This window comes from Nicotiana tabacum, chromosome 24, assembly GCF_000715075.1.
Source record: "Nicotiana tabacum cultivar K326 chromosome 24, ASM71507v2, whole genome shotgun sequence".
Lineage (NCBI taxonomy): Eukaryota > Viridiplantae > Streptophyta > Magnoliopsida > Solanales > Solanaceae > Nicotiana > Nicotiana tabacum.
In genome coordinates this window covers 86,235,887-86,250,595 of record NC_134103.1, presented here as the reverse complement: position 1 = coordinate 86,250,595, position 14,709 = coordinate 86,235,887, and the positions used below count along the sequence as shown (strand labels likewise).

At 34.0% G+C, this 14,709-nt stretch overlaps 1 pseudogene; it reads right to left on the bottom strand.

Annotated features, from left to right (window-relative positions):
• Positions 1 to 11,045, bottom strand: part of LOC107810541 (aspartic proteinase 36-like) — a 33,240-nt pseudogene extending 22,195 nt beyond the window's left edge.
• Positions 11,046 to 14,709: the final 3,664 nt, after the last annotated feature.

The following is a 14,709-nucleotide window of genomic DNA, read 5'->3' as shown; positions in this document are numbered from 1 at the left end:
CAGCTTCGAAGGACATGAACCCAAGGTATGGATTCAAAAATGTGAAAGATATTTCAATTTATATCGAACTCTGGACAATCACAAAGTAGAGGCAGCTGCACTTTACTTGAATGGATTGGCTAAAACTTGGTACCACTCTCTCACATTGAGTGAAGGAGAGATCAGTTGGACTAAGTTTAAGGAAGAATTGATCTGTAGGTTTGGGGATGCAGTGATGGACGACATAGTGGAGGAATTCAATAAGTTAAGTCAAATTGGTACAATAGATGAGTTTCTGGGAAAGTTTGAGGATATGAAGGCTCAGATGTTAATCAGGAACCCTCATCTTGATGAATCTTATTTTATCTCTAGCTTCATAGGAGCTCTGAAGGAAGAAATTCGATTTGGAGTGAAGTTGTTCAAGCCCACTACACTGAAGTTTGCCATTGAACAGTCTAGGCTGTAAGAGATGGCTATAGAAGCTGCACAAAAGAAGAATAAAGTTAGTATTAGACCACCAGCTGTGGGGAGTAATAGCACCAGTGTCAAAACTGCAGTGAATCCTACTGTTAAGCCTAATGCATTCAGGCTTAGCCCTGAAGTTTATGAGTATCGAAGGAACAATCACCTGTGCTTTAGATGTGGGGAGAAGTACACGAGAAGAAACAATTGAATTGTTTGTTTGGAGAGATGGAAGCTGCCCTAGAATGCCCTAATGATAGTGAGGACCCTTCCCTTGCAGACTTAATAATTGAAGGGGGTTTAGAGCAAGTTGTGCAAGAAGCTGTATGTATGAGTGCGTTATCAGGGAATAATCAAGGAGTTAACTCCATCTTGGTCAGGGGTTCTGTCAAAAATAGGAACCTAGCATTGCTGGTTGATTCTGGCAGTACTCATAGTTTTATAGATGGGAACACTATAAAGAAGACTGGTCATCAGGCTACTTATTGTCCACCAGTGAGAGTGACAGTTGCTGATGGGAACTATGTCATGTGTACCTCTCACTGTAAAGGTTTTATGTGGAAAATGCAGGGCAGACCTTTCAAGGAAGACTTACTCATCATTCCATTGGGTGGGTGTGACATTAAGCTGGGAAACGACTGGATGAAGACACACAATCCTACTAAGTTTGACCATGAGAAGAACTGTGTTACCATTGGGAGAAAGGGAAATAAGCTGGTACTGCATGGAATTCCAGAAGAAGGCAAGCTAAGTATGATTTCCAGTAAAACTATAGGCAAGGAAAGGGCAAGCACTCCTATCTCATTTGTTCATGATAAACTCAGTGGTAGCCACCGGACAGGACCAAGTGGAAAAAGCTATCCAAGCAGTGCTAGAGCAGTATGATGATGTGTTTGCTGAGCCTAATTTACTACCTCCTACTAGAGCACTGGACCACTCAATTCCTCTCAAGCCAGGTGCCATGCCTGTGAGTTTGAGGCCCTACAAGTAGAACTATTATCAGAAGAATGAACTAGAGAGACAAGTTAAGAAGATGCTGACAAATGGCATCATTCAGCAGAGCCAATCTCCCTTTTCTTCCCTAGCTCTTCTTGTTAAGAAAAAGGATGGGACATGGAGGCTCTGTGTCGACTATAGGGGCTAAATGATATCACTATAAAGGATAAATATCCAATTCCCATTATGGATGATTTATTGGATGAGCTTCATGGTTCTGTGATTTCTTCTAAGGTGGATTTGAGAGCTGGCTATCACCAGATCAGAATGAGGGAAGAGGATGTTTTTAAGACTGCTTTCAGAACACATATGTGCCATTATGAGTTCAAGGTTATGCCGTTTGGATTGACGAATGCTACTGCAACCTTCCAAGCACTAATGAACCAGGTTTTTCAACCATACTTAAGAAGATTTGTCTTAGTCTTTTTTGATGACATATTTATCTATAGTGAATCACTGGAAAGGCATGTTGAACATTTAGCTGCTGTGTTTGCTTTGCTGAGAGACCATTCTCTATTTGCAAAAAAATCCAAGTGTTCATTTGGGCAGGCTCAAGTTGAGTACTTAGGCCATGTGATCACTAAGGAAGGTGTTTCCACTGATCTAACCAAGATACAGGCCATGGTTGAATGGCCCAGACCTAGTTCAGTTAAGTCACTCAGAGGTTTTTTGGGTCTAACAGGTTACTACAGGAAGTATGTTGCTGGTTATGGTGCCATATGCAGACCACTTATTGATCTTCTCAAGAAGGATTCATTCAAATGGAATGATGAGGCTGAACTAGCCTTCTCAGCACTCAAGTCTGCTATGACTTCCACCCCAGTGCTGATATTACCTGATTACTCTAAGGAGTTCACAGTGGAAACAGATGCTAGCCATAGTGGAATTAGGGCTGTACTAATGCAGGAGGGTAGGCCAGTGGCCTATTTCAGCAAGGTCTTAGCCCCAAGGCACAGGGACAAGTCCATTTATGAGAAAGAGTATATGGCTCTACTGAATGCAGTTGATAAATGGAGACACTACTTGCAGTTCAAACACTTTGTGATCAGAACTGACCATCACAGCCCGAAGTACCTATTAGAGCAAAGGGTCACCACTGTTGTCCAACAGAAAGGAGTGACAAAATTATTGGGGCTCGATTATGAGGTACAATATAAAAAGGGGGCTGAAAATAGAGTGGCAGATGCTTTATCTAGACAATATGAGAATGGAGGCATCAATCTACCTCGGGTGACTGCACAACTAATGGCTATCAGTACTTCAGTTCCCTCATGGATGCAGGACATAGCTTCAAGTTATGAAGTTGATCCCCAGGCTATAGATCTAATTGCTCAGCTTACAGTTGACTTGCAAGGTCCCAGTGTGTGGCATTATTCCTCTGGTGTGCTCAGGAAAAAAAGGAAGGTTTATGTTGGAAGTAATGGCAACCTAAGACAACAACTGATTGCTACTTTTCACAACTCACCCATGGGTGGTCATTCTGGGCAATTGGGAACACTCAAAAGGCTATCACAACTGTTCTATTGGGCTGGGATGAAGCAAATGGTTATTAACTTTGTGGCGAGCTGTGATGTGTGTGTCAGGAGTAAGGATGACAATGTGGCATATCCAGGTCTATTGCAACCCCTTCCTATTCCTAACCAAGCATGGAGTCATATTAGTATGGATTTCATTGAAGGATTGCCTAGATCAAGAAATAAAGATGTGATACTAGTAGTGGTGGACAGAATGACAAAGTATGCCCACTTCATGGCTCTATCTCACCCTTATACTGCTGCAACAGTAGCTGACTTGTTCTGGAAGAAGGTGCATAGCCTTCATGGAACACCTGAGTCCATTGTTACTGACAGAGACATGGTCTTCTTAAGTAACTTTTGGCAGGCATTGTTTAAATTACTAGGCACTCAGTTGCATTATACTATAGCATATCATCCCCAAAGTGATGGACAAACTGAGAGGGTGAATAAATGTTTGGAAAACTACCTCAGATGCATGATTGCTAGCAGACCTACTAATTGAAAACAATGGCTAAGTGCTGCAGAATAGTGGTACAACACCAACTTCCACACCAGTCTGAAGTGCACTCCCTTTGAAGCTTTATATGGTTATTCTCCACCTCACTTGTCCATTGGCCAACGCCTTGAAACCATAGTTCCAGCTGCTGAAGATGCCGTCATGAGAAGACAACAAATGCAGCAATTGCTTAAGGACAACTTAAGTAAGGCACATGAAAGGGTAAAATATTATGCTGACAAGAAGATAACTGAAAGAGAATTCCAAGTTGGTGACATGGTTTAATTAAAACTCAAGCCATATAGGCAGACTTCTATTGCGCTAAGGAAGAATCTGAAGCTCAGCTCTAAATATTATGGGCCTTACCAGATACTTGCTCGAATTGGTCAGGTAGCATACAAATTAGAACTGCCTCCAGATTCTAAAGTACATCCTGTATTTCATGTATCCCTACTCAAAAGGAAGGTTGGCAACATGGTAGTCGTGCAAATTGTACTACCTAGCACTAGCAAAGATGGATAATTTTTAGTAAAGCTAGTCGCAATCCTACAAAGAGAGATGGTGAAGAAGAACAATACAACAACTGTAAAGGTATTATTGCAATGGTCCAATTTGCCACCGGAAGATGCAACATGGGAGGACTATCACTTTATCAAGGCAAACTTTCCTGATTTTGATCCTCATCCTTGAGGTCAAGGATGGTTTGAAGGGAGAGGGTATGTAATGATCTAAGCTGTAGCAGAATAGGAGTGACGAGGTATTGTTAGCTGGGTTCGAACTAGAGCTAATGCCACAAGAAGGAGTAACTAACTTTTAAAAATTAACGGCCGCGATTGAAACTCTGTTAATGAGCAGCAAGGGACGACATTAAGCCACGTCACACTGGGTTGTTATAAACCAGGCGAAGAAAGAGAGAAAGGGCATAACGGATTTCAGGTCTCACTCCCTTCCACTCTTTTCTCTCACTCTCCTCCTTCTTCTTCTCATTTTCTCTCAGATTCTAACTTCCTCTTCTTCTCTAATTTCTGCAGATCTTCCAGTTATAGAGTCGAGTTTCTATTTTGTTAGCTTAGCTTAATTTTGCTTCTTTAGATTTGTAATTTGGTATCCATTTCTATTTACAAAAAAAATCAGAAAATTATCCCACTTGTTTGCAATTGCCTTTTATTATTGAAATTAGCTCAAATCCTTGTTGGATCCTAACACACTAATCAAGGTCATTAGGAGCTTCCTTTGGTTGACATCTCCTTTTTAAAATGCTTTAATAATTGGTATCAGTTCCACATACACACAAGGGTACATCCATATAGCCATCTAAGTAATCACACTTACCCAAAAACAATTGGTGCTGAAGAGTTGGCAATCAGCGAGGTTGCGAGGAATGTGTCAAAATATAATAAATATGACACGTAATAGCCTGTTGTACCACTTCCGTCTCCGTAACGAAAGGTGTAAGCGCACTGATTTGTTTCACTAGAGCACTCAGTTGAGGCACACATTGGATCCGAACAAGAGATGAGAGATGAAGTTGATGAGCTCGCAGCATCATAGAAGTTGAGCTCAACCTGCAAGAACACAAGTGTCCAATATAATAATTTATACAAAAAATCTAAAGAAGTAACAATAATACGAGCTCTACCCCAAGTTCACTTGTTTGAGGACAGTTGTTGCAGGAACGACATGTAACCCACAAGATATCGCTCCAAGAATCAATCTGCACATTGTATTCTCTTGGCGGAGATCCTAGTTTTACATTTGTATAATCTATACTATATTAAAAGCACGAACGCCCTTAGCGAAATGTCGTTCGCCTTTTTTACCCTTCAAATTTAAAGTTTACACTAGACAAAATAGTCATTCAATTATTTTCCTAATATTTAGGAATATTCATTTAATTAATTCCCTACTATATAGGAATAGTCATTTAATTAACTTCCTAATATCTGGGATTTTAAAATTAACTAAAATTTGACTTATTAGTAAATATTTCCTTATTTTAATTATGTAGATTAATCCCACCAAAACTTTTTTGTCTTATAAACGTGTGTAGTTAACATTATGACTTAAGGTAGTAGTCACTTTTTTATTTTGACATTTTACTTAAACGAGTAATTGATTAAGTTGACCTTATACCATTCAAACAATTTGTTTGTAAATTTTTCCCCTTTATTCAACGTATATAGACATTAGGAATGAGCATTTGATAAGGATTTCAATGTTAGTTTAATATTGATTTATCTCCTTTATTAATTATTTTATATTTTTAGATACAAATTTTGTTCACGATATTTAATTATTTATTTAATATTAAATTTTTTAAATCAACTAAAGTTTTAGTTATTAATAACTCTTTATTTGAAATAGATAAAAAATTCTAATATTTTAAATTTTAAATCAATTAAGATTTTACTTTAAATAAATTATTTACTTTTTTGAAGTTTGTACCATAATTATAATACATTCCATGTTAAAAATTTTAGTATTTAGGATTTAAAAATTAATTAAAATTATATTTTTAAAAAGTTTTATATAATATTTAAAGCTACACTCAATAATTTTTGACTTGCAAACATCATCTATAAATGTATAGAATTTACTCAATAATTGTAAAATAACATATAATCAATAAATAGTTTTCTATTGGCGTATGCAAACTTGAAATAATAAGGATGAAATAATAGAAGATGATATATATTCTAAATGAGTTATAGTTAATTATTTTTCTTTTTATTTTTATAAATATTATAACAAATGACAACTCCGTATATTTTTATATATTAGTTTATTATTGTAAATTATTGACTCAACAATAGTCATTTTAAAACTTAAATTTTCACTTATTAAATTTTATATGAATTACAGGCCAACTCGTCGTGATAAAAGTAATTATTTTACTTGTTTGTTCGATATTAAGGCATAAAAATAACAAAATATTTCATAAGATATTCTTACAAAATTTAAGTACTTTCATTGGGTTGGATTTGGGATCAACATATATACTTTTATAAAGTTATATATTTTATTTTTATTAGAACTCAAAGATACTGTTTAATATAATACTTATGTGAGTTTTTGAAAATTAATTACTTATTGATGTGGGGAACACGCGCAACGTGCGTACCCTAAAATTAGTAAAAGCTAAAATAAGCAAAGAAAACTAGAAAAAGACGATGGTCAATAGCATTCGCTGTGTAGAAAGAGACATACATCACAATATATGCTAATTGCTACCGGCTATCATGACCCAAAATTTCCACCTTCGGACCGTGATGGCACCTAACATTTTACTTGTTGGGCAAGCCAATGTTAGAATAATATTATCTATTTTTAAAATAATTTTTAAATTTATTAATAATCAAAGAACAAATACGGAAGTAAAGTCTGAAATGTAGTGAATAATCCATCAAAACAACGATGTCTAAATACCATCTCAGAATTGGTGTCACAAGTGCACGAGCTTCTAGAATAGTACAAATAAAGGTCTGAATAAAATAAAGCTATCTGAAAATAAATACACAGGTAAAGTAAAATAGACGGGGACTTCAGAACTGCGGACGCCATGCAGTTATACTTCAAGTCTCCTCCGAGTAGCTGAAATCCGAGCAAGTCTATGGCACGCCGATAGGACCAACTCCGAAATCTGCACAAGAAGTGTAGAGTGTAGTATCAGTACAACCGACCCCATGTGCTGGTAAGTGCAGAGCCTAACCTCGACAAAGTAGTGACGGGGCTAAGGCAGTTCACTTACATTAACATGTACGCAATATTAATAACAACAACAAATAATAAAAATAAATCAGGTAACTCATTTATAATAATTGAAGCCAACTCAGCAGTCATAATCCATTATTATTTCGCCTAATTCTGTTGCAGCGTGCAACCCGCTCTCACAATATATTCACATTTAATTCTGTACCCGCTCTCCCAATATATTCCTTTTAATCAAGTCTGTCATATATTTATTTCAATCAAGTATATATATAGACTTTTAAATAAGTCTGTTGCGGCGTGCAATCCGATCCCCCAATATTAAATTTTAAATAAGTCTATTGCGGCGTGCAATCCGATCCCATAATATTAACTTTTAAATAAGTCTGTCCGATCCCCCAATATATATATATATATATATATATATATATATATATATATATATATATATATATATATATATATATATATATATATATATATATATATATATATATATACTTTCATTTCCGTTGTGGCGTGCAACCCGTTCCCCCAATATAACTTTAAACAACTCATAAATATAATAAAACTTACTCCAATAAATACCACGTACAATGAGAAATTATTAAGCATCAAGACACACAATAATTATAATTTATTTATGAACCAAACAATGACAATTAATAATTTATTATGAAAATCATAGAGAAAATAGGTAGTTTAATATTTAATATGTTAAATGTCAAATAGCAATTAATGCACATAAATCAAATAAATATGTAGCAATTATTGCAGGAATTCAAGATTTAATATTTGACAAAGAATAAGAGAGAAACACTTGTTATAACAATTAATTCGTATATTAAGACAAATTTAGGATTTTCAAATAATTATGCAAACAATTAATTTGACGATATATAGACGCTCGTCACCTTGTCTATACGTCGTTCACATGCATTTCACGTAACAAATAATTTAAGGGTTCTATTCCAATCAATAGAATACTTACCTCGCTTTGCAAATTCTAATCAATTACTCAACCACAATTTTTCCTTTTAAATTTGTCTCCGAAAGCTTCAAATCTATTCACAAACAATTCGATATATTCAATACTAATCATAGGAATTAATTCCATATGAATTTATAAATTTTCCGGATAAAAATTCGAAATTTATTTAAATATTCGACAGAGGGACCCACATTTCAAATCCTGAAAAAACACGCAAAATTCGAAAATACCCGTTCCGATACAAGTTCAACCATACAAAAATTATCCAATTCCGATATCAAATGGACCTTGAAATCTTAACTTTTCATTTTTGAAAGATTTTATAAAAATCTGATTTTTCTTCCATAAATTCACGGATTCATGATGTAAATGAGTATGGAATCATGAAATATAATCAATATAGAATAAGGAATACTTACCCCAATTTTTCCCGTGAAATTCGCCCAAAATTCTGCCTTAACTGAGCTCAAAACGACCAAAATGTGAAAATAATATCGGACTCTTCGATTTATACACAGCCCAGACATTTCCGCACCTGCGGTGCCTGGGCTCGCACTTGCGAGTTCGCATTTGCGAGAAAATCTCGCATCTGCGGAAAAAGGGGCTGCCAGCGTATGTCCGCATCTGCGTGATTTGGTGCGCATCTGCGGACATGCTTCTGCGAGAAGCTGTCCGCTTCTGCGATCGAAGCCTGGACACGCCTGGGCGCATCTGCGATGGAAGGCTCGCTTCTGCAAGCTCGCACCTGCGGTCAAAAATCCGCAGGTGCGATTACAACAGAAGGAAAAATTTAGATTTTGCTTAAGTACAATTCTTGATCCGATTTAAATCTGTATCACTTTCGGGGTACTCGGGACCCCGTACGAATATACCAACAAGTCCAATAACATAATACGGACTTACTCGGGGTCTTGTATCACATCAAACAACGCTGAAATTATAATTCATACCCCGATTCAAAACTTTGAGTTTTAAACTTTTCAATTTGCAAATCTCGTGCCAAAGCATATTAAATGAATCCAGAATGACTTCAAATTTGGCACACAAGTCATAAATGACATAACTGAGTTGTTCAAATTTTCAGAATCGGATTCTGGCTCCGATATCAAAAAGTCAACCCCGTGGTCAAACTTAGAAATCTTTAGCCTTTAAATTGCTAGCTCCGTTAAATGGTCATAACTTGAGTTAGGAACCTCCAAATTAAATTTCGGGCATACGCTCAAGTCCCAAATCACGATACAGAGCTACCGGAACTGTTAAAATACTGATCTGGATCCGTTTGCTAAAAATAATGACCAAAGTCAACTCAGTTGAGTTTTAAAGCTCTATTTCATATTTTAATCTATTTTTCACATGAAAACTTTTCGGAAAATTTTACGAATTGCGCACGCAAGTCGAGGAATGATAAATAGTGCATTCGAGGTCTTGGAACACAGAATTACTTATTAAATTTAAAGATAATATTTTAAGTCATCACAGTGCGTAACTGCAATCAGTAAGATGATCAACTTCAATAATAACACAAAGAAAATGTCCAATTTGATCATACGTTAGAAATGACCCTCATATGGAACTCATCAAGTTCAATTAAAAATTCTACATCAGACAAGAAAGAATAAGAATTAAAGTAAATAGATTAGAATAAAACCAACTCCATCAGTACAAATAACATTGGATCAACACCAATAACACAACAGAAAAAACTTCATCATGCAATATATGTTTTTATACCTTTCAATCTCAGGACCCACCAACAACAAAATAGCAAGTGCATACCATGCAAAGTACAGTTTTATATCTTGCAACCGCAAGAATCGCTCGCTCTTCAAAAAGAGACCTTATGAGAGAACAAATGCAAAATAGATGTATGCACGAATAACAGAAATTCAACATAATTATATAAAACCCAAGCGCCTAAGACCTTTTCTTGATCAATTGTCATCAAACTAAAAATGAAAGAGTACAAGAAAAATTCCAATTCATCGGCCAGGGTAGTGTTAATGTTATGGGTTCGCTTTGGCTCATAGCCTCATACTCAGTAAATTTGTTACAAAATTCAGTACATAACTACAAATAATATATTTTGAACCCAGTAAGCTAAATGGGATGTGATAGTATGGTAGAATGCCGAACTACAATCCATAAAATTCAAATCTTAAATCCACCTCTATCATCCACCAAGTCACAAAAAAATTTCTGTGTGCATCAAATAAATAAAAACTGTCTGGAAAGGTACCACAGGCCACATGGCATAACCTTATAAAGAAAAACATTCCCAAATTTCGCCGAAATTAATTACTATTCAAATAAATGAAACTGAAGCTTTAGAAAAATGGCACAGTAATAACAGAACACAAATGAGCTAGTAATTCTTTTCAGCTAATCGTAAACAAAGATAGCCGAAGAGAAATTGGTCGGATGAACCTATAACTGGAAAATCGACGACTCCGCCGGCAAAATTCTGCAAAATTCGAGAGTGTCTAGCTCCGTCTCTAGCTATAAGCTCCTCCAACTCCACCTTATGATTCAGAGGCAACACTCTTTCCAAATTCAGTACCCCCGCCGGAAAATTACCCCCTACCGCACCGTCTTCGGCAGCGGCGATAACCGCCATCACCTTCATCAACAACATCATGCCAGCCGTCGCCAGCATATCCACAACTGCATGCACGAATTTTAGCTGAAATAGTTTTGAAGTTCACAAATTCTACAAATAATTGCGGCTCGGAGCAAATATTATGGGTGAAATTTAGGATTATCATCAATATAATGGACGAAAAGCGTTTCAAAAACGAATTAAACCTTTTCTGAAATATTCATTTTCACCTTTTTTTAAAAAGCAAAGGCCAGCTAAATCAGTACTCCGTCAGTCTCAATTTGTTCTGCACTTCTTTTCTTTTTTGTCTGTTTTAGAAGGACTGCTACGTTTTTTGGTTTAGAAATATTTCAATTTTAAGTTTTCATTTTTACTATAGACATGATTTATTGGATATCTCACTAATAAATTGTCTAATACTTAATAGCATGTTTGGCCAAGTTTCTAAAATTTGCTTATTTTGAGAAGTGATTTTCAAAAAAGTACTTTTGGCGAGAATCTATTTGTGTTTGATTAATTAATTTAAAAAGTACTTTTGAACAATAATTAGTATTTGGTCAAGCTTTTGAAAACAACTTCTAAGTGTATTTTTCTCAAAAGTACTTCTCGAAAAAGTATTTTTGGAGAGAAACATTTTTCTGCTTCTCAAAATCTGTTTCTACTACTCGTCAAAAGTACTTTTTTCTTTCTAAAAATTTGGCCAAACACTTCAATTTTTTGCCAAAAAAGTACTTTTGACCCAAAAAAAAAAGCTTGGCCAAACAGTCTATTAGAAGACTAGTTTTTGAAATTTATTTAAGGGTCAAAAATCTTGTCTTTCATAAATAATCGTTTGTTATCAAACTGTCAAACAAATTAATAGTCCGTTTGGCCAAGCTGGAAAAATCAGTTTATTTTGAGAAATATTTTTTTTCAAAAATACTTTTGGTGAGAAGCAGTTTATGTTTGGCTAATTAATTTGAAAAGTATTTTGTATTTGGCTAATTAATTTGAAAAGTACTTCTAAGCAGCAATTAGTGTTTGACCAAGTTTTTAAAAAGTACTTTTAAGTGTATTTTTTTCAAAAAAAAAAAGTGTTTCTCAAAAAAGTGTTTATGGAAAGAAACTACTTTTTTTTATTTCTCCAAAAATGTTTCTGCTTCTACTCAAAAATACTTTTTTTTTTCTTCCAAAAGCTTGGCCAAACACTTCAACTTTAGAAAAAAAAGTATTTTCTTTAAATTAAAAAATAATAATTTTCAGCTTGGAGAAGCTTACCCAAACAGGATACAAAAGGGAAGAAGTATTAATCTTAAATAAGTTGACTGGTAGTGTTAGATACATGTGTTTAGGGGTCGTTTGGTAGCCGGTTAGAGAGGAGTTATCTATGTATTAAAACTAGGGTAACTTTATACATTGCTTGGTTAAAAGAAGGGAAAAAAATAATCTCCACATAGAAGCTAGTATAAGTTATACAATGTTTGGTTGTTTTTTCCTCTTTTCCACATAAAATATAGCATTGCTAATATAATGTTTGGTTCATGTTTTTCTTTTCCGCATAACTAATACATGTATAAGTTATGAGAGAATCTATGTATTATTTATGCAAGGTAGAAGGTGGAATAACTTACACATGTATTAGTAATATTTGTATTAAAATACAAAATGACAAGAATATGCTTTATTCAAACTTGTATTTTTTGTTTAAAAATATATATATTTAAACTATACTAACAATTTTAATAAAATAAAGTAAGCTAATAATAAATAACACTCACATTATATTTATATTACTAATCATTATATAACAACCGCATAACTAATCCCGACATAACTCAACCTTGCATAACTTATCCCTGCATAATTAATACATGCATAACTAATCCCTGCATTACTTATTTCTGCATAACTAATACATACATAACTAATACCTGCATAACTAATACATGTATAACTAATATATGCATAACTCTAACCGGCAACCAAACGATAGCGTAGTGAAGTAGTTTGGGAACTTAAGACTCATGTCGAGTCAACGTCAATGGCGTATGCGTAGTTCACACAAGCTCTTACTATCTTTTTTTCCCTTTCCCTTTAAATTGTAGTGAATCCACAATATTGCGTGAAATTTATTCAAAGCATAGCATAAGTTGATTATGAATACAGCTATATATAAATTATACGATTATAATCAACAACAAAAAATAAAATTATCTATGGAGCTATTTAAATTCAAAATATTTGGTCTAGTAGCACAAATCTCCTCCCAAACTGTTGTCTTTTGCGGCAACGATAGTTAAAAGAGGTGATAATCCCATCATCATTGTATATACACAACTTTAAGCTAAATAGCTTTAAAGCTTTTTACACTACTAGTTTTTACGTATGTGTGTTGCACGTAAATCTTCACTTTATTATTTTATCCTTCTCGGACAAGAGAAAAAAATGAAGCTTGAAGTTTTATTTAAATTCATTGAATGTCTAATGAATTGTCCAAATCATTCGTATAGAAGATGAACAAATAGGAAAATAATTTCTAAAAGGTAAACTCATAATTGATTTTAAAGTTCTAATTATTAAGAATTTCTACATAGTTCAAATGAGAAAAATTTAATAAAATTATTTGATTTTAAATTCAAAATATTTTAAAAAATAATTAAATAATAATTTATTTTCAACGTAAAATCCATTTTTAAAGGCGCTTTTTATAATAATATAGTAAATAAGAATTATAGGGTACTCATTCGTAATTTATTATCCTGCCACATATATTTGCATGTTTCCTGTTTTTTTCTCTCATAAATAAGGTATTCTTCTTGTCCTTACATTAATTTATTACTAAATGATGGAGGAAATAGTTCTTTCACTGACCATATTTCTTGAGAACCAATTAATGCAAGAATTGTTTTTTGTCTTTGTCACAAAATTCTTCTATAATAAACATGTCGCTGGTCTGTTAGTATTATCTTGTGCTCTTAATTAAAAAATATTAAAAGGTATATGTGTGATATGTCTTTTTTTTTTGGAATTCAATCACAACTACATAATCCAAAATATTTGTTTCTTGAAAAGTTGATCCTTTTAAGTCTAATTTTGCTCTATACCTAATCAATATTACATGTCATTTTGATTATAAATTCAATTGACCAAAACATTGAACCATGACTGTAATATCCATATATCGACAATACATATCTCTAATACCACCAATAAATAATGTCGAAAGTATTAATCTCCGAACAACTCTATCTCCTTTAATTTTGGTAACAGATTTTTAGTTGAATTCAAAATCCTAAATATTGAGTTTTTAATAATAATAGTTATTCAAAATGTTAAGACCAGAAATTGCGAGAAATCATCGTAAACTTGCTAATGCATCCTAACTGTTACACCATGTGCGTCTCAAGGTGACTTAATAAATATGAGACTTGTTAATCATGATTTAAATGATTTCAAAGTCATAATATGACTATATATGATGTTTGGATAGAAAATATGAAGTTTGAAAAAAATCGGATTAAAGTTGCGGAAAAATCGACTAAGGATTTGCCTTATAACAGAATTTTTTAAGAAATACATTTCGTATGCTATATGAGGTCTTTTTGGGACATATTATATACTAAATTGAAGGTCTTGGAATGTAGTTTCCAACACTCTTAACCGTTCATTCATACGACACCCGAATAAAATATTATAAGCGTTGGAAGAAGGGCAAATCATAGAGTGCCAAGTAGCATCTTTTTGACTTTTTTAAAAAAATGGGATATTTACATCCCATCTCGTCTCTTTCTCCATTTTTCCGGAGAACACACCCAAATAACACCCCCTAACTTTACTCTGAAGCTCTCTGCAAGAGCTTCAAACAAGATTATCATCCCGTGTACGAAATCAAGAAGCGATAATATTAAAATGATCCATACGACGTAAGTATCGCTATATCGCCTCTCTTTTTCTTTGTAGTTTGAATTTTGGAAGGTACTTCATA